General features: G+C 33.8%; 1 protein-coding gene across 2 annotated transcripts in view; it reads left to right on the forward strand.

Annotated features, from left to right (window-relative positions):
- LOC111640832 (acetylcholine receptor subunit alpha-like) overlaps window positions 1-23,245 on the forward strand; it is a 102,981-nt gene that overhangs the window by 52,114 nt on the left and 27,622 nt on the right. The window lies entirely within an intron of this gene.

Genomic DNA, 23,245 nt, shown 5'->3' on the forward strand with positions numbered 1-23,245 from the left:
CAAAAAACTGATGTATCTTCTGTAAAAGTTTCTCTCTGCAGAAACATCTCTACCAAGGTATATAAATCCATTTGTTTCCATCTCCTTTGCAGTGGACATTAAGGAAAACTAAACTTGTTTTTCGAATGGCATCGTATCCACTCGCCGGACTTTCACGACACATTTCGTACAGACATACGACCCACTTAAGATGGACGAATTGACGAAATTCAACCGTTACAACTAGAAGATAACTGAGAAATTCGTCATGGATGAATTGCCCCCCAAAAAAATACGAGATCCTTACATCTCTAGAATCACCGGAAAAGGAAATAATGACGAATTTTTTATTGTTTTTTTATTTACTTTCAAAATACGATAATTTAGTTTTTATAATGTCGTTAAAATCTGCAACGGCTAATTGCAATCATTTCAATCACGAGATGGAATCATTAAGAATCGTTATCAACATCAACTAGAAAATTTTGCAGTGGTACGAAAAGTTTATTGTGTTAATTAAGCAAATGCTCTTTCGGCAATCGATGGCATTTTATCTTTGTCGTGACGAAAGCCATGACACGAGATTGTGACGTCGCGACCACGTGGCGTCATCCTCTAAACGTCCGATTTATCCGGGAAAAATCTCTCATCTTCTTGATCTTTCGGCTCCATCAAACAGGATTCTTTCTTTTTTATTACCGTTCTTAATGCACATGAAAGAGAAACTCTCTTCGTTACTAATTACATTGAAAGATTATGTTAAAAAAAACAAATAAATAACATATTTTCAACACCTTTTCTTCCTTATTTTTTCAACTAATTATCGTATTTGCTTGCGTACTTTTATTGGATTGTGGCTACAGCATTTGTTTTTTTTTTATTTAAGGAAATTGTTTGTATTGGAATAAATTGGAATTTAATTTTACAATTCTTTGAAGAATTTTTATAAGCATCGTGTATATAAGCATCTTAAAAGATGAGAAAGAACTTTGTGAAATTTATTTAAGAATTTAAATACAAAACCAATCGGCTTAAATAAATAATATAATCTTGCCAGATATTAAAAGTGTAGAAATTAAATAAATGTTTCCTTCCTTGTAAGTGTTTTTTCCGTATATTACATTTTAACAAGATGGCTCTTTGTTTCTCTTAACGAATGGATGAGGAAATAAATATAAAAATCAAATTTGCTCGAGTCTTTTTTTCCTCTTACATACTTTTTTTTATATTACGTTATATTTATTATATTACGTTTTATATTATAAACGTCTTCGTCAGTCAATTTCATTAACGTTCGTTCATGAACATTAATGAAATTGAATTTCATTAACAATTTCATTCTATACGTTTCGTTCGACTTTATCGCGAAGGAAGAATCCCCATTGAAAGTTGCTGAATTTACTAACACTAGCGTGTTTCTTCTAGACCCCTATTGCAACTCTTGTATTGTTATATAATTTCTTTTATAAACTTCAAAATTATGAAGTGTTTACTTCACTTAACGCTGGCGTGCAACACTTCTTTCGGGAAATAAGCCGAAGGAGTTCGTACTTAGGAGTCGAATTTGATATTCTTCTGGGTTATATAAATTCTGGGATGCCGCTCTCACGTATATCTGATATGGCTCTTATTTGATAAAGTTTGGACACTCCTGGTATGAGGTCTCTCTCGCCTCTCTCTTTCCCCCTCTCTCTTCTCTCTCTCCCATTCCTTTCTTTCCTCTCTCTCCTCTTTCTTTCTTCTCTCTCCTCTCTCCTCTTTCTCTCTCCTCTCTCCTCTTTCTCTCTCTCCTCACTTTCTCACCTCTTTTTCCTCTCTCCCCCCTTCTCTCTCCCACCTCGCCTCTCTTTCTCTTCCCTCTCTCTCCCCCCTCGCTCCTCTTTCTATCCTCTCTCTCTCTCCTCTCTCTCTCTCCCTCCTCTTCTCTCTTTCTCTCCTTTCTCTCTCTTCTCGCTTCTATTTCTCTGTCTTCTCTTTCTTTTGAATTCCTTTTCTCTCGCTTCCCTCCTCTCTTACTTCTCTCGCTCTCTTTTCTCTCCCTTCTTTCTCTCTCTGCTCACATAACTATTAATGAACGTAAGGAAAGCTTTAATTTATATATGTATATACTAAGGCTTTAACTGCCAGGATGTCGATTGGCTAAAATAATCAGTCGTCGCACACTTTTATTAGATTTTGTTTTGCTCGTAATTTGTTAATTATTGCCGTTGTTAATGGCGCTACTCATTACGACTATGATTTAAAATTGCTACGATACATTAGCCACTAATTAACGTTTGTGTTGTGGATCGGAATTATTTATTTATGACCGACGAATCCATCGTCCACGTTTCGTACCGTACAACAGAAAGAGGAAGCTTAGAAAACAAGCAAATGTTTTTATTCTACCCACCTTATAACCTTATTTTTTCTTGTATGATTTTGCTGGCAAGACCATTATGTTAATAAAGCAATAAAAATTCTTCACCATTTGTATGAAATATTGTGTTTTTTTTAATGAAATTTTTCAATAAACTCACCGCGGCAGAACGAAAAAACGACATTTTATTCGAATTTTCTATAGAATTAATCCTAACTCGTAGGAAAATATAAATAACTTTAAGGTTAAATGTTTGCTCCTAGTTTCATTTTGAATATTTCCTTCAACCAGGAGCGATTTCCATAAAGGATTAAGCGCGTATAATACGTTCCATTTATAGTTTCGTGAATTATTACGTGATTTTTAGACTTCCCCCACCAAAAATAAGACGATTAATAAGATCTTTGCTCGGATAAGAACATAAAAATGGAAGGAACGAAATAAGCAGGAAGAAATCAAAGACGTAGAGTAATTGGTTTATGAATCGAGCGAGTCCAACTTTTCTTTCCCTTTTCGCGGCTTATCATATTCTTCCGACATTTTATTTTCTACGGAATTCTTTTTTATAGATGTCAACTGGATTTTTTTTCGATAAATATCTGTTCTTTATTAAATCGAGTTATCAAAAAATTCATCCCTTTCAAACGTTTCTATCAAAAGTCTCTCGAATCATTCTTATCTTTAAAGAAAAAAAAATTTCAGTCGAAAAATGATTTGGTCGAAATGACTGCTTACATTCCTTCTTTCACGGAACTTTATTAAATAACATTATTGCATCGTTGGAGAAATTCTTGTACAAATAATTCATATTTTACGTTATTTTTATAAAGCTGGATACACTTACCTGTATACTTGTATACGTGTGAATTACAGAATTGTCAGTTTCCTACATACAGTACACCTGTATATCCGGCTTACACGTTTATTATGACTGCTTTAAGCTGGTATACATGTATTGATATACCTATCCACACGTTCAGGTATACCAGAAAGGAGCATCTGTTCAGGTATACCAGATAGGATCATCTGTTCAGGTATGAAACGTGATCATCTGCTGAGGTATGGAAGAGGAGAGAGAGGAGAGAGCGAGGAGAGAAAGAGGAGAGAGAAGAGAGAAAGAGAAGAGAGAGGAGAGAGAGGAGAGAGCGAGGAGAGAAAGAGGAGAGAGAAGAGAGAAAGAGAAGAGAGAGGAGAGAAAGAGGAGAGAGAGGAGAGAGCGAGGAGAGAAAGAGGAGAGAGTAGAGAGAAAGAGAAGAGAGAGGAGAGAGAGGAGAGAGCGAGGAGAGAAAGAGGAGAGAGAAGAGAGAAAGAGGAGAGAGAGGAGAGAGAGAGGAGAGAGAGGAGAGAGAGGAGAGAGCGAGGAGAGAAAGAGGAGAGAGAGGAGAGAAAGAGGTGAGAGAGAAAGAAGGGATGATCCTATCTGGTATACCAGATAGGATCATCTGTTCAGGTATACCAGATAGGAGCATCTGTTCAGGTATACCAGATAGGAGCATCTGTTCAGGTATGCCAGATAAGAGTATCTGTTCATGTATACCCAGCTTTTAGCCCATGTTATTGCTATATTAAAACTTAACATTTAGGGATAACCAAGAATACATTTAGCAAATTTATTCCGCATTGTTTTGTTTCTCTATTATACACGAAAGAATAAAATAAAAACCGAAATTTTATGAGTCATGCTGATCGAAAAAAAAACTGAAAATCTTTTGTCTATTTTTTCAAATTGTTTTATTTATAACATAAAATATTTCCTGATTTAGTAAATTTTTCCATTTTAATACTTTCATTTCATATCGGAAAGCAAAAACAATGAATTGTGTATGGGTAGTATCAAAAGAAATGGGCGTAAACATCCTCCAGAGACCTGAAAGATAATAGATTTTACAATAAGAAGCGGCAACAACGACCGTTACTCTTTATATTGAATTATATAATAGAGTGCTATTTGAAATATTGTCATCGTTTCTTTCATTTATGACTTTAGATACGCTTGGCAGCATTCAGAAATGGTATATTTATCTGTTTAAGACAGGAGAATATTGCTTTCTCGCATTTACTAAACCGATATTTAGATTCGAATTTATCTTTATTCTTTCAAACCGGAAATTCGTATATTCTTAATCGGGGACAATTAAGAATATAAGAACTTCCGGCTCCTAATCTTTCCATTTCTGGTATTGTATTTCATCTATCTAATTCCGTTCTCGAGATTGAGGAAGGGCAGACAGACTGATGGATTACCAGTGGGAATTTATAGGTTTGCAATTTTAAAATTCATCCCAATAACGTCTAAATTCACTAGAGAAATGAACCCCCCCGTCAATCTTCCCACTCCTTTGATCTTTAACCACCAAAATTTAATAGAATCATCATAAACCTCCCTGCAAAATATCAACACTTTCCCTGTGTTATATATAACAAAGGAGAAAATAATAAAGTCGTACGAACGTGCTACAATTAAATACACAGAAAAGAACATTAAGAAATCATTAAATATGTCTCCTGGATAAAAATAATTTACCATTGTTAGTTAAACTACATTCGAACTCGCCTGTTGCACGTAAAATAAAATTAGAAGTAATTACTCTCCCTCTTATCCATTCCCTCATTAGGAACCATAAAGTTAGCCATAAATTTCTCATGGTTAAATTTACGATCCCTTGAAATCTTATCCCATTAAATATGTTTGAAAATCTTTAATTAATCGACAGATTTCTTATTAAAATTAAGGAAGAAAAAAAACAATGGGGTAATTCGCGTGATTCGTGACGTATTAAACCCATTATTACCGTTTAACTTAACAGGTAAAGGAGAGACGTCATTCATTTTTGTCGTCAGGTATTCCTTAATTTAAGCGTGGCAAAAAAAAACAATAGTTAATTCTGTTAATTAACAAATTAATTATTTCGTTTTAATGCCAAAACTAAAATTTAATTATACGTGCCGACGACATCCTAATTAATTAAAGCACCGCAATTTACGATGACGATCATATAAACGGATCATCGAGTATTCTCTTCCCTCTTCCTTCCTAAAAAAAACGGAAATGACGTAGTCAAAAAAGATTCCTCGGAGGGGTCCTTCACTCCTTATGTATTATGCATGGCTTAAACAAAATCTTCTATATTCCTTATGTAAATTTAAACATCCAAACAAGAATATCAGTAGAGGAAGTGTGTAAAATTCGAAGAGTAAAAAGGGGTGTTTTTATGTCACGACGATTAAATTGGATTGCGTCACTTCCGGATTGATCTGTAATAATTAAGCACGCCGTGCTTGTAATTTAAAGTGTTATACGTAAATTATGGAGTAATCAATGGAGAGGGCGAATTTTCATTAGAGTGTATGTCTTCACGTGTGTTTTGAGAGAATTTTTTTCACCCAATTTGAAGCTTAATAACTCACGTGCCTTTCGTTGAAAATTTTTAAAATTTTGCAGGATTGTTCCTGTATTACATGAAAATGTTTCTAGAAATTTTCGTGAAAATCGGATTATTAGTTCGGGAGATATGGCCCATTTTCCTTAATATCTCCCAAACCAATCTGAAAACTTAAAGGTAATGATAGCAATTATTAAGGATGCCGAGGAAGTCTAGCAACAATGTTTCCAGCTTTTTTATACATTCCAATTGTTGATAGAAACGATACAATTCACTAAACAATTCGAAATTCTCTCTTTGGCATGATTTACTTTATGACAGAAACTAGAAAGGCGGCTCCGAAACTCATAGAATTTGTTATCCCTTTCGATTATCCCATCTTAAAGATTTTCATTTCTATATAAATAGTGAGAATGAATCGAAAATATAAATCCTAATTTCCAAAATGGCGGATTATCGATCCGGGATTACATCACGACCTCTAACACCTTTAATAATCGGAAGTTAATTATATTTATTTCTATTGCAAGACGTGATTAGTTCAGGGGATTGTTATCGTTTACTTTCCCTCCAATCGGTGGATTAGTAGGGAACAATACGTCGATAATCTTTTCACTAGGAGAGGAAGTATATTAATAATAAGTCTCTGGTTGAAACCTTCCCTCGAACAAATTCGTGGATTTCGAATGGATTGGATTCTTTATTTTTCTTGTGTAGAACCAGAGGAATCTTTCTATAACCGAAGGAAATCGATTTGGGATAACAAAAGCGAGGAGTGAGCGTTACGCTTCGGGTTGTTTCGACAATACTTTCTTCTATTTTTTGTTTTCTTTTTTTTCTATGTTTTTTTTTGGGGTCCTTCTCCCGAATCGAATTTGGAAAAACGAGAAACTACTGACAAAAATAAAGAAACGTCTTGTTCTTCCATACAAAATCTCGTTTCATCCCGGCTTTCCTGAAAATTACTTTGGCTACAACAGAAAATTTACGAATTCCCTCCTAATTGATTGGTATTTAATTTAAAAAAATAGAAACTTATTTATTACATTTAAAAAAAAATTCGTTAGAATATCGTTAATTTTGTTAATTGTCGTATGTAGAACAATCAAACGAACGTTCCTTTTTCGTATTTCCATGGTAACGATTGTAATTCCATTATTATTTCCTTATTTTCTTTACTTTATTTGCATCTGGTTGCGTTTATTAAAAGATTTTTCGACATCGTTTCCGTTCGAAACGTTTCCAAAAATTTTCCCTTAATGTTTAATGACCGTTTAAACTAATTGTTATTTAATTGCAAAATAAACAAAAATATCAACAATTATTTATTGTTGTGTGGACATAATGACAGGAGGTTCAATTTTTAATTATCTTTTAATTAAAAAACTTTACGTCAATTTTAAGATTTCCATATCTGGTCTCGATTAACGTAGCATCTTGCCCCTGTACATCATACTTTTCCTGATAACAATCGACTCGTGCCGACCTTTAACACCGTTCTGGAGGAAATTTGGAATTGAAATCACGTGACCGGAAGTTTATATATAGTTATCAGGCTTTCTATATATAATATTATGTACATTGATCCACCTATCACGAGTGGATAAATGTATATGAGGAGAAGGATGCTCAAACACTACTGTCCTTAATAAGTTATGTGGATGTACACTGGGTTCGAATTCGGATCAAACGCCGAATTAACGTGTAATTGATGACGTTTTAACGTGTGGATCAGTTTCGATCCCTGTGGAGTAAAAATTTTGATGGATTCGAATGAGAAAAATTGGAGAACCATACGATGGTACAGTACATCTGCCATTTTTGTCACGTTATGGACCGGAATACGATATCATCGATCCGCATTTTTGTGAGAGGACAGCGTAATATTTTACTACCCCCGTCCACACTCGATTCTACAAGGACCTGTTTTCAATATGGCATCTATTCGGACGAAAACAACAACGAAATATCGGTTGGAATACGTAGACGATCCGATCCGGGATAATAGAGAAAAGTTTGAGAATAAACATCTGGATGAGTATCAGAAATCCCATCAATTCTTGGGAATTAATGGTAAAAAAAAATTAAATATTCCTGGTTTCATGTAGCACGTTATCTTCAACTGTTATTTATTAGAAAAATTAATATGAAAATCGAGACCAGATATGGATATAGGGGAGACCGGGGCAACTTCGGCATGCGGGGCAAGTTTGTCAAGCGCTTTTTTAAAAAAACAAATTAAAAGGAGACTTTGGTTATAGGTTAGGCAGTTGAGTTTTATTGGTGGCTTGTTGAGTGTAGTGTTTTTATTGTTCTCCAACAAGCGTAGTTGAATTATCAAGCAAATTTTCATTTTCGTTCAATTCCATATAATATTTTTTTTCCATTTATATTGAATTGGCAGGTTTTGTTATAATTCCATGATAACGAAAGTTACTTTTCCTGTTAGAAGGATGTAACTTCAACTTATTCACGTGGCCAGATCGTGGCTTGGCATTCTGTTCTCAGGGTTGTACTTAATGTTTCGAAATCATGACTAGCGGGGTAAGATCGGCAACATAAAGCCACATTAGAAGCAAAGGATAAAAATCAAACAGATGATAAATGAAAACATGTTTGCATTTGTTATTCATGTATATATGTCTTTGAACTTGCATTTCGTTGTAATAATATTAAATGGGTGTTGGATTTGTATTTCTTTGTTTTAATAGTGAATTCCAACTTATACATTGTTAATAACATAATTTTATATACGTGCCTATCTTGCCCCATTACTGTTGCCCCTATACCAGGGGCAACTTTAATAAAAATAATTAAAATAATTACAACTTTACAAAAAGAGAGAAGTTGCCGATCTTGCCCCTATACCCGGGGCAACTTCGTCAATTTCTCTCTTCTTGTAAAGTTGTAATTATTTTAATTATTTTTATTTCCAAACTGATTTTAACCAGTTCTATAGTAAGGTAACATTCGAATGAACAATATGCAAAGCTTTTTTTCAGTTTACAGCAGTATTTATTACACAAAATTTAAGTAAAGCTTAACATGCCGATCTTGCCCCGGTCTCCCCTAAGCTCAAGAATGGAGGTAAATAAATTAAAATCGAGACCAGATATGGAAATAAGCTCAGGAATGGAGCTAAATACATGAAAATCGACACCAGATATGGAAATAAGCTTAATAATGTAGGTAAATAGATGAAAATCGACACCGGATATGGAAATAAGCTTAATAATGTAGGTAAATAGATAAAAATCGAGACCATGCAACACTTCTTTCGGGAAATAAGCCGAAGGAGTTCGTACTTAGGAGTCGAATTTGATATTCTTCTGGGTTATATAAATTCTGGGATGTCGCTCTCACGTATATCTGATATGGCTCTTATTTGATAAAGTTTGGACACTCCTGGTATGAGGTCTCTCTCGCCTCTCTCTTTCCCCCTCTCTCTTCTCTCTCTCCCATTCCTTTCTTTCCTCTCTCTCCTCTTTCTTTCTTCTCTCTCCTCTCTCCTCTTTCTCTCTCCTCTCTCCTCTTTCTCTCTCTCCTCACTTTCTCACCTCTTTTTCCTCTCTCCCCCCTTCTCTCTCCCACCTCGCCTCTCTTTCTCTTCCCTCTCTCTCCCCCCTCGCTCCTCTTTCTATCCTCTCTCTCTCTCCTCTCTCTCTCTCCCTCCTCTTCTCTCTTTCTCTCCTTTCTCTCTCTTCTCGCTTCTATTTCTCTGTCTTCTCTTTCTTTTGAATTCCTTTTCTCTCGCTTCCCTCCTCTCTTACTTCTCTCGCTCTCTTTTCTCTCCCTTCTTTCTCTCTCTGCTCACATAACTATTAATGAACGTAAGGAAAGCTTTAATTTATATATGTATATACTAAGGCTTTAACTGCCAGGATGTCGATTGGCTAAAATAATCAGTCGTCGCACACTTTTATTAGATTTTGTTTTGCTCGTAATTTGTTAATTATTGCCGTTGTTAATGGCGCTACTCATTACGACTATGATTTAAAATTGCTACGATACATTAGCCACTAATTAACGTTTGTGTTGTGGATCGGAATTATTTATTTATGACCGACGAATCCATCGTCCACGTTTCGTACCGTACAACAGAAAGAGGAAGCTTAGAAAACAAGCAAATGTTTTTATTCTACCCACCTTATAACCTTATTTTTTCTTGTATGATTTTGCTGGCAAGACCATTATGTTAATAAAGCAATAAAAATTCTTCACCATTTGTATGAAATATTGTGTTTTTTTTAATGAAATTTTTCAATAAACTCACCGCGGCAGAACGAAAAAACGACATTTTATTCGAATTTTCTATAGAATTAATCCTAGCTCGTAGGAAAATATAAATAACTTTAAGGTTAAATGTTTGCTCCTAGTTTCATTTTGAATATTTCCTTCAACCAGGAGCGATTTCCATAAAGGATTAAGCGCGTATAATACGTTCCATTTATAGTTTCGTGAATTATTACGTGATTTTTAGACTTCCCCCACCAAAAATAAGACGATTAATAAGATCTTTGCTCGGATAAGAACATAAAAATGGAAGGAACGAAATAAGCAGGAAGAAATCAAAGACGTAGAGTAATTGGTTTATGAATCGAGCGAGTCCAACTTTTCTTTCCCTTTTCGCGGCTTATCATATTCTTCCGACATTTTATTTTCTACGGAATTCTTTTTTATAGATGTCAACTGGATTTTTTTTCGATAAATATCTGTTCTTTATTAAATCGAGTTATCAAAAAATTCATCCCTTTCAAACGTTTCTATCAAAAGTCTCTCGAATCATTCTTATCTTTAAAGAAAAAAAAATTTCAGTCGAAAAATGATTTGGTCGAAATGACTGCTTACATTCCTTCTTTCACGGAACTTTATTAAATAACATTATTGCATCGTTGGAGAAATTCTTGTACAAATAATTCATATTTTACGTTATTTTTATAAAGCTGGATACACTTACCTGTATACTTGTATACGTGTGAATTACAGAATTGTCAGTTTCCTACATACAGTACACCTGTATATCCGGCTTACACGTTTATTATGACTGCTTTAAGCTGGTATACATGTATTGATATACCTATCCACACGTTCAGGTATACCAGAAAGGAGCATCTGTTCAGGTATACCAGATAGGATCATCTGTTCAGGTATGAAACGTGATCATCTGCTGAGGTATGGAAGAGGAGAGAGAGGAGAGAGCGAGGAGAGAAAGAGGAGAGAGAAGAGAGAAAGAGAAGAGAGAGGAGAGAAAGAGGAGAGAGAGGAGAGAGCGAGGAGAGAAAGAGGAGAGAGTAGAGAGAAAGAGAAGAGAGAGGAGAGAGAGGAGAGAGCGAGGAGAGAAAGAGGAGAGAGAAGAGAGAAAGAGAAGAGAGAGGAGAGAAAGAGGAGAGAGAGGAGAGAGCGAGGAGAGAAAGAGGAGAGAGTAGAGAGAAAGAGAAGAGAGAGGAGAGAGAGGAGAGAGCGAGGAGAGAAAGAGGAGAGAGAAGAGAGAAAGAGAAGAGAGAGGAGAGAAAGAGGAGAGAGAGGAGAGAGCGAGGAGAGAAAGAGGAGAGAGTAGAGAGAAAGAGAAGAGAGAGGAGAGAGAGGAGAGAGCGAGGAGAGAAAGAGGAGAGAGAGGAGAGAAAGAGGTGAGAGAGAAAGAAGGGATGATCCTATCTGGTATACCAGATAGGATCATCTGTTCAGGTATACCAGATAGGAGCATCTGTTCAGGTATACCAGATAGGAGCATCTGTTCAGGTATGCCAGATAAGAGTATCTGTTCATGTATACCCAGCTTTTAGCCCATGTTATTGCTATATTAAAACTTAACATTTAGGGATAACCAAGAGTACATTTAGCAAATTTATTCCGCATTGTTTTGTTTCTCTATTATACACGAAAGAATAAAATAAAAACCGAAATTTTATGAGTCATGCTGATCGAAAAAAAAACTGAAAATCTTTTGTCTATTTTTTCAAATTGTTTTATTTATAACATAAAATATTTCCTGATTTAGTAAATTTTTCCATTTTAATACTTTCATTTCATATCGGAAAGCAAAAACAATGAATTGTGTATGGGTAGTATCAAAAGAAATGGGCGTAAACATCCTCCAGAGACCTGAAAGATAATAGATTTTACAATAAGAAGCGGCAACAACGACCGTTACTCTTTATATTGAATTATATAATAGAGTGCTATTTGAAATATTGTCATCGTTTCTTTCATTTATGACTTTAGATACGCTTGGCAGCATTCAGAAATGGTATATTTATCTGTTTAAGACAGGAGAATATTGCTTTCTCGCATTTACTAAACCGATATTTAGATTCGAATTTATCTTTATTCTTTCAAACCGGAAATTCGTATATTCTTAATCGGGGACAATTAAGAATATAAGAACTTCCGGCTCCTAATCTTTCCATTTCTGGTATTGTATTTCATCTATCTAATTCCGTTCTCGAGATTGAGGAAGGGCAGACAGACTGATGGATTACCAGTGGGAATTTATAGGTTTGCAATTTTAAAATTCATCCCAATAACGTCTAAATTCACTAGAGAAATGAACCCCCCCGTCAATCTTCCCACTCCTTTGATCTTTAACCACCAAAATTTAATAGAATCATCATAAACCTCCCTGCAAAATATCAACACTTTCCCTGTGTTATATATAACAAAGGAGAAAATAATAAATTCGTACGAACGTGCTACAATTAAATACACAGAAAAGAACATTAAGAAATCATTAAATATGTCTCCTGGATAAAAATAATTTACCATTGTTAGTTAAACTACATTCGAACTCGCCTGTTGCACGTAAAATAAAATTAGAAGTAATTACTCTCCCTCTTATCCATTCCCTCATTAGGAACCATAAAGTTAGCCATAAATTTCTCATGGTTAAATTTACGATCCCTTGAAATCTTATCCCATTAAATATGTTTGAAAATCTTTAATTAATCGACAGATTTCTTATTAAAATTAAGGAAGAAAAAAAAAAACAATGGGGTAATTCGCGTGATTCGTGACGTATTAAACCCATTATTACCGTTTAACTTAACAGGTAAAGGAGAGACGTCATTCATTTTTGTCGTCAGGTATTCCTTAATTTAAGCGTGGCAAAAAAAAACAATAGTTAATTCTGTTAATTAACAAATTAATTATTTCGTTTTAATGCCAAAACTAAAATTTAATTATACGTGCCGACGACATCCTAATTAATTAAAGCACCGCAATTTACGATGACGATCATATAAACGGATCATCGAGTATTCTCTTCCCTCTTCCTTCCTAAAAAAAACGGAAATGACGTAGTCAAAAAAGATTCCTCGGAGGGGTCCTTCACTCCTTATGTATTATGCATGGCTTAAACAAAATCTTCTATATTCCTTATGTAAATTTAAACATCCAAACAAGAATATCAGTAGAGGAAGTGTGTAAAATTCGAAGAGTAAAAAGGGGTGTTTTTATGTCACGACGATTAAATTGGATTGCGTCACTTCCGGATTGATCTGTAATAATTAAGCACGCCGTGCTTGTAATTTAAAGTGTTATACGTAAATTATGGAGTAATCAATGGAGAGGGCGAATTTTCATTAGAGTGTATGTCTTCACGTGTGTTTTGAGAGAATTTTTTTCACCCAATTTGAAGCTTAATAACTCACGTGCCTTTCGTTGAAAATTTTTAAAATTTTGCAGGATTGTTCCTGTATTACATGAAAATGTTTCTAGAAATTTTCGTGAAAATCGGATTATTAGTTCGGGAGATATGGCCCATTTTCCTTAATATCTCCCAAACCAATCTGAAAACTTAAAGGTAATGATAGCAATTATTAAGGATGCCGAGGAAGTCTAGCAACAATGTTTCCAGCTTTTTTATACATTCCAATTGTTGATAGAAACGATACAATTCACTAAACAATTCGAAATTCTCTCTTTGGCATGATTTACTTTATGACAGAAACTAGAAAGGCGGCTCCGAAACTCATAGAATTTGTTATCCCTTTCGATTATCCCATCTTAAAGATTTTCATTTCTATATAAATAGTGAGAATGAATCGAAAATATAAATCCTAATTTCCAAAATGGCGGATTATCGATCCGGGATTACATCACGACCTCTAACACCTTTAATAATCGGAAGTTAATTATATTTATTTCTATTGCAAGACGTGATTAGTTCAGGGGATTGTTATCGTTTACTTTCCCTCCAATCGGTGGATTAGTAGGGAACAATACGTCGATAATCTTTTCACTAGGAGAGGAAGTATATTAATAATAAGTCTCTGGTTGAAACCTTCCCTCGAACAAATTCGTGGATTTCGAATGGATTGGATTCTTTATTTTTCTTGTGTAGAACCAGAGGAATCTTTCTATAACCGAAGGAAATCGATTTGGGATAACAAAAGCGAGGAGTGAGCGTTACGCTTCGGGTTGTTTCGACAATACTTTCTTCTATTTTTTGTTTTCTTTTTTTTCTATGTTTTTTTTTTGGGTCCTTCTCCCGAATCGAATTTGGAAAAACGAGAAACTACTGACAAAAATAAAGAAACGTCTTGTTCTTCCATACAAAATCTCGTTTCATCCCGGCTTTCCTGAAAATTACTTTGGCTACAACAGAAAATTTACGAATTCCCTCCTAATTGATTGGTATTTAATTTAAAAAAATAGAAACTTATTTATTACATTTAAAAAAAAATTCGTTAGAATATCGTTAATTTTGTTAATTGTCGTATGTAGAACAATCAAACGAACGTTCCTTTTTCGTATTTCCATGGTAACGATTGTAATTCCATTATTATTTCCTTATTTTCTTTACTTTATTTGCATCTGGTTGCGTTTATTAAAAGATTTTTCGACATCGTTTCCGTTCGAAACGTTTCCAAAAATTTTCCCTTAATGTTTAATGACCGTTTAAACTAATTGTTATTTAATTGCAAAATAAACAAAAATATCAACAATTATTTATTGTTGTGTGGACATAATGACAGGAGGTTCAATTTTTAATTATCTTTTAATTAAAAAACTTTACGTCAATTTTAAGATTTCCATATCTGGTCTCGATTAACGTAGCATCTTGCCCCTGTACATCATACTTTTCCTGATAACAATCGACTCGTGCCGACCTTTAACACCGTTCTGGAGGAAATTTGGAATTGAAATCACGTGACCGGAAGTTTATATATAGTTATCAGGCTTTCTATATATAATATTATGTACATTGATCCACCTATCACGAGTGGATAAATGTATATGAGGAGAAGGATGCTCAAACACTACTGTCCTTAATAAGTTATGTGGATGTACACTGGGTTCGAATTCGGATCAAACGCCGAATTAACGTGTAATTGATGACGTTTTAACGTGTGGATCAGTTTCGATCCCTGTGGAGTAAAAATTTTGATGGATTCGAATGAGAAAAATTGGAGAACCATACGATGGTACAGTACATCTGCCATTTTTGTCACGTTATGGACCGGAATACGATATCATCGATCCGCATTTTTGTGAGAGGACAGCGTAATATTTTACTACCCCCGTCCACACTCGATTCTACAAGGACCTGTTTTCAATATGGCATCTATTCGGACGAAAACAACAACGAAATATCGGTTGGAATATGTAGACGATCCGATCCGGGATAATAGAGAAAAGTTTGAGAATAAACATCTGGATGAGTATCAGAAATCCCATCAATTCTTGGGAATTAATGGTAAAAAAAAATTAAATATTCCTGGTTTCATGTAGCACGTTATCTTCAACTGTTATTTATTAGAAAAATTAATATGAAAATCGAGACCAGATATGGATATAGGGGAGACCGGGGCAACTTCGGCATGCGGGGCAAGTTTGTCAAGCGCTTTTTTAAAAAAACAAATTAAAAGGAGACTTTGGTTATAGGTTAGGCAGTTGAGTTTTATTGGTGGCTTGTTGAGTGTAGTGTTTTTATTGTTCTCTAACAAGCGTAGTTGAATTATCAAACAAATTTTCATTTTCGTTCAATTCCATATAATATTTTTTTTCCATTTATATTGAATTGGCAGGTTTTGTTATAATTCCATGATAACGAAAGTTACTTTTCCTGTTAGAAGGATGTAACTTNGAAATAAGCTTAATAATGTAGGTAAATAGATGAAAATCGAGACCGGATATAGAAATAAGCTTAATAATGTAGGTAAATAGATGAAAATCGAGACCGGATATAGAAATAAGCTTAATAATGTAGGTAAATAGATGAAAATCGAGACCGGATATAGAAATAAGCTTAATAATGTAGGTAAATAGATGAAAATCGAGACCGGATATAGAAATAAGCTTAATAATGTAGGTAAATAGATGAAAATCGAGACCGGATATAGAAATAAGCTTAATAATGTAGGTAAATAGATGAAAATCGAGACCGGATATAGAAATAAGCTTAATAATGTAGGTAAATAGATGAAAATCGAGACCGGATATAGAAATAAGCTTAATAATGTAGGTAAATAGATGAAAATCGAGACCGGATATAGAAATAAGCTTAATAATGTAGGTAAATAGATGAAAATCGAGACCGGATATAGAAATAAGCTTAATAATGTAGGTAAATAGATGAAAATCGAGACCGGATATAGAAATAAGCTTAATAATGTAGGTAAATAGATGAAAATCGAGACCGGATATAGAAATAAGCTTAATAATGTAGGTAAATAGATGAAAATCGAGACCGGATATAGAAATAAGCTTAATAATGTAGGTAAATAGATGAAAATCGAGACCGGATATAGAAATAAGCTTAATAATGTAGGTAAATAGATGAAAATCGAGACCGGATATAGAAATAAGCTTAATAATGTAGGTAAATAGATGAAAATCGAGACCGGATATAGAAATAAGCTTAATAATGTAGGTAAATAGATGAAAATCGAGACCGGATATAGAAATAAGCTTAATAATGTAGGTAAATAGATGAAAATCGAGACCGGATATAGAAATAAGCTTAATAATGTAGGTAAATAGATGAAAATCGAGACCGGATATAGAAATAAGCTTAATAATGTAGGTAAATAGATGAAAATCGAGACCGGATATAGAAATAAGCTTAATAATGTAGGTAAATAGATGAAAATCGAGACCGGATATAGAAATAAGCTTAATAATGTAGGTAAATAGATGAAAATCGAGACCGGATATAGAAATAAGCTTAATAATGTAGGTAAATAGATGAAAATCGAGACCGGATATAGAAATAAGCTTAATAATGTAGGTAAATAGATGAAAATCGAGACCGGATATAGAAATAAGCTTAATAATGTAGGTAAATAGATGAAAATCGAGACCGGATATAGAAATAAGCTTAATAATGTAGGTAAATAGATGAAAATCGAGACCGGATATAGAAATAAGCTTAATAATGTAGGTAAATAGATGAAAATCGAGACCGGATATAGAAATAAGCTTAATAATGTAGGTAAATAGATGAAAATCGAGACCGGATATAGAAATAAGCTTAATAATGTAGGTAAATAGATGAAAATCGAGACCACATATGGAAATAAGCTCAAGAATGGAGATAAATAAATTAAAATCAAGACCAGATATAGAAATAAGCTCAAGAATGGAGCTAAATAGATGAAAATTGAGACTAGATATGGAAAGAAGCTCAAGAATGGAGCTAATTATATGAAAATCAAGACCAGTTATAAAAAACTTAGTCAATAAACTATATATTCCAGTCTGAACCAAAGACTGCGTGATTTTTATATCAAAAATAGGATTAAAAATTTCATCCCATCATAATACGTCACAATAACACGCATTTAATTTTTAATTAAAATTAAATGTAGGGAAAATATATCCTCGACAAACATCACGTGTTATTCTAAAAATGACCGGTATTATAACCCATTTAAGCGATAATCCACGAATAAGTAGAAACGAGGGGAGTAGGAAAAAACCTCCATTTAACGTTTCTGTATCCTGTACTGTACATTCTACACGCATTTACGTTCTCGTTAAATATTCATTACGCTTTAGTTTTAAAAATATATACACAAAAAAATAGAAGTGAATAAAAAAACACGGAAAAGACATTAAAAAATTAAACTTTTAAAAGGCAAATTTTAGAAGAAAAATGCGGATTTTTTCCTGACGGACATTGTTACTTTCCCATAAGATCTTGCTGCTCCTTTTTTTTTCCTTCTTCTTCTTCTTTTGGATCCGGGTTAAAAGGTAGGAGAAAGCGAGTAGATTTGGAAATTCCTTATTTAATATTAAAGAAGGTAAATGCAAAATGTCTATTTAATTGACAAGTACGTCACAATTTCGTAAAGTTTTCGGTCGGAATTGACAACCTGCCTTGTCAGAAATTATAAATGCATGACTCGTGGTATCCCCGAGGAAAGAATTCCAAACTTTTAGATACTGTGACGTACTTGTCACTCTTTTAACCGTTTCCTACGTAACCATTTAATATTAAAATCGTATAGAAGTGTCTTAAATCTACACGTGACTTTTCATAAAATTTTGTGACCTTATATAAAATTTCGTTGGTCGTATCCAACCGGGCGTAATCTCGATTTTAAAATTCATATTATTTATTACGAAAAGACATTTATATTAAAAGGGAGTAAGTAGAACGAGGAGTGGAAAGGGAAGAGAGAGGATGGAGGAGGAGGAGGAGGAGGAGGGAGGGGATTAAAATAAAAGTGAAAGTTTAGCTAAATCCGAAGGTAATCGTTGATCGATCATACCGATCGATGCATAGAGGGTGGCATGAGAAGTTTAAGAGTAAATTTAAAAAAAAGAAATTTATATTAATCCTAAAGTAATAAGCAAAATTTTACTTGAAATTTTCGTGAAAATTAACGTATTTAAAATAGATTCGTCGCAAGGAAAGAGCGGAGGAGGGGGAGAAAAAATAAAATAAAAATAAGAATATCTGTCTCGTCGATTTGTTTTTTTTTTTTACAAATGATACTAGTGATCTCAGTAAGTGATCCTGTAGGCATCCTCTTCATCGCATTACGTGGAATTCTCTTTTTATTTTATTTTATTTCACTTTTTTTTATTTTTTTACTCTTACAAACTGCATCAGGAACTGCATTAAATCCTTGTATATCGATTTGGAAAGTAATCCCGACTTCTTTAAGATAATTCTCATTTTGTTTCTATTATTAATTTACTCGATACTTTCGCAATTAGATTAAAGAAACGAGCAGAAAAAAAACAAACAAAAATTAGACGAATAAGTTAATTATTTTTCCCATTTTTTGATGCTCGATGTTGAATTTTCCGGCTAAAAATTTCAATTTTTATTTATTTATTTATTTTTACAATTGTCTTTTCCTCTTTCCAGATATCGGTTTTGCCTGGTTACTGTCGGATAATTACTCCCGACGGGAAGTCCTACAATTAGTTTTAGTATCGACTTCCCGCAGATAAACAGTTTTATCCGTTTAGAAACAGTTTTGGTGTCGCGTAATGCTAGAAAGGATTGAATACTTCTACAGGAATTTTCTCTACCTGCCATTTTCTAATGGAAGGAGAAGAGTGTCGAGTTAACTCGGAAGTTAAAAAGCAAAAAAACACAGGTTGGAAGTACGTTCCACTATTAAAAAATTATTATAGATTTTGTGAGGAGGAAGTAAAAAACATACCTTCACGTTCTACTCACTTTATATATGATAGTTGGATAGAAAAAAAATGGAGAGATTGATTACGTGTATGAAATTTTACGAGTCACCATTAGAAAAGGTAAAAAAAATCGCCAACCAACTCGATCAAAACTCGTTTACTTCTTAAAATATTTTGACCGCGATTGAAGAAGAAAAAACAATCCCCCTTCTTTGTATTCTTTTTAAATAATTGCATCCGAGAGTCAAAAGAATGTAAGCGAAAAGCGAAGGTTTATAAATCAAAATAAGTAGAGAAAACGTGCATTTTTATAGAATTACAGTTGAAATTCTGAAGGGAAGATGGATGCTGGGAGGCCCCTCTTCAACAGGTAATTAGTTATTCGTTAGTCTTCGGTTAAACAGCGGTATGCGTGTATGATGTAAAGTTTATTAAATACTCGACATATCAGTAAATGAATTTCGTCTTATATAATGAAAGGAATCCTGCTGATCCTCATCCTTTTTGCGCTTTTCAATTTTAAAGCACGAGTCTATACGCCTTCTCTTTTAGAGGAGAATCTTCCGAGCGATCGATACAGACGGATTCTTTCATCCGCATCCGCCTCATCCGTTTTGCTTCCAGAGGAAATCTGCAGCGCTCCTCCTACTGTTTCTTCCATCTTTTAGAATGGAAGCGAAAGAGAAACCGCATCTTTATTATAGATGAGAACTGTAATGGAGAATGCCCCGAGTGAGCATTCTCCATTCTCCAAAAGAAAAAAAAGAATTGCATCTCTCCGGATCCAGTAGTTTATCATAAACGAACGGTTTGTGAACGTTCCGCGGATAGGACCGGAAGTTAATCTTTTCCATCCGCTTTCGGCTTCCGGTTAGAGTGATTTGTGAATTAGTGCAAAAGACATTTAAAATGCCGGCGGATTCTCGTTCTCGTTAATCAAAATGGTCGACGAGGAAGGAGAGAAACCCTCGAAATTAATATCGACCTTAAGAGTGGGAGGAGAATCTATCCGTCAAGGTATCTTAACAAATTTGTCATCCTCCTCTACTAAATATATTCACCATTCGTGTTTTTCTTCTATTCTCTCCTCCCGAATCGTTTTGCTTATGATAAACAAATTTCCTAGATTTGCATTTTGATAAAGACAGCTTTATTTTGAAGTGTCGAGAGGAAAATACCGATGAGAATACGCTTTCTAAAAGATGTAGAAAGAGGAAAATTATTTAAATTTTATTTTTTTTTAAATTCCTATTGTAAATATAAGTGTAAGCCATTTACAGACGAATGAAATTCTTGCTTCTTATTAATTTTACTCGAATTTTTATAGGGAAGAAGTTTTATTACGTAAGAAAAATCGTACTTTCGTTTAATGTCGGCTTCCCTGCCGTGCTTCTCCGAGTCGTGCAGGAAAAGCAGCTTTACAGGGCGTCGTCGAGACGTCTATTCAATACAAAAGAGCGGTTATGCAACGGGTTCTGTTCGAGACTGATTTTGTTGTCGCCATTGAATCATCAGGATTACAGCGACATCGAATCGAATAAAAGAAACAAGGAGACCGTAAACGGGTGGAGGGAAAACGAGAGAGAGAGAGAGAGAGAGAGAGCGTTCAAGCATAAATTTATTAATTTACAGTCAACTAACGACGAACATTTAAAAATTACATGTAAAGTAATTAGTTTACGTTTAAAATTATTATATTTACTTACGTACATTTATAGGATAATGTAATACAAACGAGGAAAATGAGAAATTAAATAGAATTAAATCGATTTTTCTAACTTATTTATGAATGATGTTTTTCTGTTTAAAATCATTTTTAAATCCCAAAATGATAATTGTTCTTCTCCATTAATTAAATCGCTTTCTATACCAAGAAAAAATTGAAGGAAACAATCATAAACTTTATCATATTATCTTGAAAATATAATGTAAAATATATATGAATTTATACTGCTTATTAAGACTGGGGGTTTCGTATAAGATAGCGTGTCTTAATATTTAATTATTTAATTATATGTGATTAGATAGAAAGTGTATTATGATTCTTTAGTGTTTAACTTTCGATTTTCTTTTCTCTGTTTTATTTGCAGATTATATTTTATCGTTTCTATTAATGTAAAATGACACACGAAATCTTCTCCATCATCTTTGACATTGTTCTACGTTCGAAATCCTCGAAGATTGACACGTTATTTATTATTTTTAGTTAACAGAAAGTATATTTTTTTTTATATCGAGTTTATTAAATAGGCAATTCAGTTAAAATTTAATAAATTTGTTAACTTGATAAATAACAAATCTATTCTTTTTTGCATTGTCGTCTCTTTGTAATGAATTACATAGGCGTTACCATTTAAATATATATTTAAAGTAACTTAACGATTTTTCCTAAAATCCGAATCACATGATTAATTAATATTTACGAAAGGTCAAAGACGAGGAGTGTTTTTGTCTTTAATATAAAGTCACGGTATTTTTGATGCTTCTTTAATGGAGTTTATCGTTAGATTTTCCTATTGTTTACATCTCTTACTATTAATATAGTGTTAACAATAGGAGTATCTAATTCTCTTTCTCTCGGTCGACCGAACTTTATCTCTTCTCTGGATCTTTATCGAGAGAATTAGACATAGAGGAAGGAACTTTTCTTTTCTGTTGTAATTAGAAGAACATTTATCTAACTTATAAATAATTATTTTTAATACATTATACTATTTTCTCAGATAACTTACTCTTACAATTTTTCAATATAGCCTATATATCGAGTGATACGTAAAAGAAAATACAGCAACAAGTTGCATGACTTTCCCTGCAAAAAAAAAGGTTAAAATTGTGTGTGGATTTTATTTATAAATTTTTATATTATTAATTATTATAAAATGGTAAAAAGCTTAATTTCGAGGGTTGAGAAAAGTTTTATACAAAAGTTGTAAATGCTAATAACGAGTAAAATCTTCATTAAGTCCGACAAGTGATCCTCTTCTATCTTCTCACCTTTTTAACCTTTAAACACCAAAACTTAATATTATTATTTTCACTAAAACACAAAACTTCCAGCGAATTTTCAGAAATTTTCGATAAAACGTAAAGAAGTTATTAAGCTTCAAAATAAGTGAAGAAATTCCTTCTCCCAAATGCAAATATAAACCTCCATCCACACAGTAAAAAACCACCAACTTTCTTTACATTTCAAGTAAAACTTTACAAGGTTTAATTGATAATTTATAAAGTGAACAAACGAAGTTACTTCATTGGAACAATGGAGAAATAATGCATCCAACGAGGACGTAATCTACCAATGAAATATCTCGACTAACAAGTAAGACGAATCGAGATTAAATAGATTATTGCTTGTCAAGAGAAAAGTAACGAATAGATTTTTGGAGGAGCTCGACGTAATTGTTAGACAGAATAAAAAATGGTAAGCAGATCACGTAGAAGAAGAGGAGAGAGAGAGAGAGGGAGAGGGAGAGGGAGAACGAGGGAGAGAGAGGGAGAGAGAGTGAGAGGGAGAGAGAGGGAGAGAGAGGGAGAGAGAGAAGAGAAGGAGGGAGAGAAAGGGAGAGAAGGGGAAAGAGGGAGGGGGAGAGAGGGAGGGAGAGAGAAGGAGGGAGAGGGAAAGGGAGGGGGAGAGAGAGACAACCTTCTGTTCGAATCGTTAGCGTTGATAGTTTACCACATTTGGTCACATAAAGAGAGAAATAAAGAGTGTTCGTTTCACCCCCTTTAGCTGGACGAACACGAAATATCAACTATCAATCGAATGGTGGAAAAATGACTTTTGGAAAACAAATTCCATAGATAAATCCGGGAGATTAATGTAATTACATTTTGTACTTTGACAGCTCATCCAATCGAAATTTGTTCGCTCCTAATTACCGTGTTTGTGAATGATAATAATAGATTAAACCATTATTTCTACGGGAGC

This window comes from Centruroides sculpturatus, unplaced genomic scaffold (genome assembly GCF_000671375.1).
Source record: "Centruroides sculpturatus isolate CEXI.00-Female unplaced genomic scaffold, Cexi_2.0 scaffold1491, whole genome shotgun sequence".
In the NCBI taxonomy this organism is placed as follows: domain Eukaryota; kingdom Metazoa; phylum Arthropoda; class Arachnida; order Scorpiones; family Buthidae; genus Centruroides; species Centruroides sculpturatus.